The sequence below is a fragment of the Bison bison genome, unplaced genomic scaffold, assembly GCF_000754665.1.
Source record: "Bison bison bison isolate TAMUID 2011002044 unplaced genomic scaffold, Bison_UMD1.0 scf7180017864291, whole genome shotgun sequence".
Taxonomy (NCBI): Eukaryota; Metazoa; Chordata; class Mammalia; order Artiodactyla; family Bovidae; genus Bison; species Bison bison.
The window spans coordinates 9,149,994-9,154,100 of record NW_011494863.1 but is presented as its reverse complement, the minus strand read 5'-3'; the positions used below and the strand labels follow the sequence as shown (position 1 = coordinate 9,154,100).

The 4,107-nt window shown below is 40.1% G+C and overlaps 1 pseudogene; it reads right to left on the bottom strand.

Moving 5' to 3' along the window:
* Positions 1–433: 433 nt before the first annotated feature.
* LOC104996392 lies at positions 434–2,262 on the bottom strand (annotated as a pseudogene).
* Between the last annotated feature and the right edge of the window lie 1,845 nt (positions 2,263–4,107).

The following is a 4,107-nucleotide window of genomic DNA, read 5'->3' as shown; positions in this document are numbered from 1 at the left end:
CAGGTTTCTTGTTACTTAGCCTTTCCCAGGAGCTGGGGAGCAGGATGCTCGCACCACAGTGAGAGCGGATATTTAGAAAGAGTGGGAGGTGTCCTGGTGAAGGAGAAATATGCCAATTTGGAAATCCAAGGTCTTGAAGTTGTTGAAAAAGCTATTGAAATGACAACAGCGAATACAATGGGGTGTGGTTTAGTAGAAACGGGCACTAGCCTTGAACTTAGGAAATTGTACCTTTGAATTTCAGTGTTGGAACAAACTTTTTTGAAATGTTAATTAATATGAATTTGTTGCCAGAATTTTGCTTCATTCCTCATTTCTTCCCACATTCAATCAGCTAAGCATTCTCCATCATTGCTGTGGAAATGAAGTGACAGAAGAAAGCAGAAAAAGCAAAGGGAGTCGGTTGCTGGTTTGGAGTTTAGCAACCCACACGTTATGCCTCAGCTATAGATGCATGAAGTTTTGAAAGAATATACGATATGGTGATGATATAAATGATAAGAGAAAGTTTACCTTGAAGACAAAAGATGGGTTCCAAAGGCTAAAAACAAAAAGATAAAAGAGACTTAGAAGACTGTTGGACAAAGAATGAGAAGAAATAGCCGGAGAGACCTTAAGAACAGCACCGAGTCAACATCCAAAAATGACCAGTGTCCATCTGAGCAGGACCATGTGTAACCAGGGCCCAGGAATAGAAGCTACAGCCTTCAGACATGAAGTCTTACATGCTGCCTGTACTGAGGGGCTATGCTGAGGTCCTTCCTTTGACAGAAGTTAGCATCTAGCACACTGATAATCAAGCACAAGTGAAAGCCACGGATACCCTGGCCCATAAGCTTGTGTGACCCCCATCCAGCATATCCTAGAATTGTCGAGTATTTTTTAAAATGAAACAATTGTATTCAAATTCTCCAAAATTTATACTCAGTATGTTGTTTTCAACATGTTTCATTTTATAAAATGGTTGCATTGTTTCACTTTTCTTTTATAGTTTTCTTTTATAGTTTTCTTTTATACTTTTTCTGTACAGTTCTTCAATAGAAGCCAGCGTCCTGAATTGCTCAGTTAGAAGCCCCTGTTTAAATTTCTTCCCAATATCCATGGCCAACCTCTGTCTTATAAATGAAATACTTTTGGTCTTTTGAATCCCTGATAGGGTGAGACTGCATTGTTACCCATAACCACACGGCCTAGTTCAGAATCAATCTTAGCATCCAGTTTTGCATTTCTAATCAAATTTACAATCCACCTTTCAGTTTCTTCTGGAGTTACATTCAGTTTACCTGCCAACATGTTAATGGTGGTACACTGATGGATACAGTGTATTTTGAGACAAAAAATTCAAATATAAAGAGTTCGGCATTTTCAATGAAATCCTCAAGTCACCAAGAAGAAATCATTCACTAGCACTGACTCATATTTCCTCAGCTTTTTCTGAGCCCTACCAAAGTCAAAGTTAACATATAAATATTAAACAAACTCTGTAACTGGGTTTTTATATGTGTAGGATTCCTGTTGAATAATTTTGACCAGATCTTTTATTAATAGTTCCTGCCAGCGTTTTTGAACATCTTTGTTTGCATGACTACTGGTAAAGAATCCACCTGCGATGCAGGAGACCTGGGTTCAATCCCTGGGTTGGGAAGATCCTCTGGAAAAGGGAAAGGCTACCCACTCCAGTATTCTGGCCTGGAGAATTTCATATGCTATACAGTCCACGGGGTCGCAAAGGGTCGGACACAACTGAGTGACTTTCACCTTCACTATGGTCAAAAAGCATAGAATATGTAGATACATTGTATAAAGCACGTTAAGATACTGTGGCTCACAAAGGAAGAGATCAATAATGCTATTATAATCTTTGGGGGTGATTGAAGAAAACAGAGACCAGTGAATGAGCTGTGTTTGCTACTGAAGAGACTGAAGTGGCAAACTCACAGAATTATTATCTATGATCTCTTTTAGCCACATAAGGTCTTACATGGCTGCATCCCAATTCTGCATGAAGACTTCGGAGGCCGGTTTCCCCCAGGGTGATCTCAAAGCATTTCTATCCATTGTGGGAACAAACACTCTAAAAAAGTAAAAATATTGTGCTGCTCCAGAGTAATTTCCACCTTTATATTGGAACTTTGCATACCAGCAGAGTGGATCTAAATATAGAGTTGTCAAGTCTACATCAGCCTCCTGGGACACTTGTATACCAAAGAAATAGATACTTAGAGGGGTTGGTAGTTTAGAAGAAAAACTCTCCCAATACATGGACTTACTGGGTGGGAATGAAGAAAGTCTCCAGGGATTTCTCCTGTAGCTGACAATCAAAAAAATAGTTTACCCTCTATAATTTTCAGAATAATGATCCCCAGTGATACCTGCATTCTAATCCCTATAATCTGTGGATATGTTGCTTTATATAGCAAAGGAGACTTTGCAGATGTAAGTGAGTTTAGAATTTTAAGACAGAAAGATAACCCTGGAATATCCTGGAGGATCCAATGTAATTATAAGGGTCCTTATAACAAGAAGGTAGGAGTGTCAGAGTCAGAAAGGGAGCTATGTCAATGGAAGGGGAAGTTGGAGTGATGTAGGACTGTGAACCAAAGAATATGGGTATTCTCTACAACCTGAAGGCAAAGAAATGCATGTTCTCCTAGAACCTCCAGAGGGAAGCATCTTGTTAATAACACAGAATCTTGAGCCTTTCTCTAGATCTACAAAATCAGATTATCTGAATTTGGGTCCAGACTTATCTAATTTTTAACACTATTCAGGCTATGCTATATAGTCAGTCTATACTAGCCCACGCACAGCAGGTTGAAAACCACTGGATCTAAACTGACAGATCAGTCTCTGAGACCACTATCACATTCAGAAATGTTAATGTCCTTTACCACATGAACACCAAGTGGTCACTCAGTTTCATAAAAACACTTAAAGGGATCATGATGTCATCACCTCTTGAATAATACAGCTTCCATTTATTGAATATATCCTAAGACAATCAATGTGCTAATATTTTATGCATTATCTCATTTAATCTTAGAGCAACCTTATAAAACAAGTATTGATGATATAAGTCATGCATGCTAAGTTGCTCGAGTTGTGTCTGATTTTTTGCAACCCTATGGACTATAGCCCACCAGGTTCCTCTGTCCATGGGGTTCTCCAGGCAAGAATACTGGAGTGGGTTACCGTGCCCTCCTCCAGGGGATCTTCCCAACACAGGATTGAACCCTCGTCTCTTGATTCTCCTGCATTGGCTGGTGGGTTCTTTACCACTAGCGCCACCTGGAAAGCCAAGACTAAAAATGATCTAGGAAAGTTAACTGTAACAACATGGAAAGGGCAAAAGAATGGTTAACATGTAACTGGAATTGCTGTTTTTAATGCAACTGGGGAGGAGGAGACAGGATCTCAAACCAGTTCGACTCATTCCTACCAAGGTACCGATGTGAGGCTTCCCTTCCATATCACCTCTCCTCACAGGTGTTCAGAAGGCCTCCTGTCATCTCAGCAACATCTTAGAATATATCCGGTAAAAAAAAAAAAAAAAAAGTTGTTTCCATACAGGGAAAGTAGAATAGAGCTGAGCAAAGTTTTGGTCCCAAAAAGCTGTAATTCTCAGAGGACACTGACCAGCACTTTGCTAGTGTTTCATTAGGAGGTCTTTACAAAACGTGAAGAGGACAGTATGGCATCGATGACTTATGACAGTGGTTCAAGTGCCTAATGTGATCCCGTGATGTACATTAATGATCTCACTCTCACCTTGTGATAGAGGATGTCTCCCTATCGATAGTTGATGGGCCTTAGTGCCAATTCCACAGCACCCCCTCTCATTCCCTTGGGTACTGTGAGCCCAGACAGGCTAGGCTTCACCAATCTCCTCTCTCAACACCATCTTGCTGCCACATCTTAACTTCTAGCCCATGGGATTTTTATTTGATATTAGGAGGCAGTGCTATGTGACTCCTACTCTATTTCCAAACCAACTGCTTCAGCATATACTTTGTATTCTACTTCCTTCCAGACATTCTGGCTTTTGCTTCTAAAAGCCAGACTCAAAATCCTTTTTCTCAAAGTACTTTCACAGCCTTGAGTTTCTAA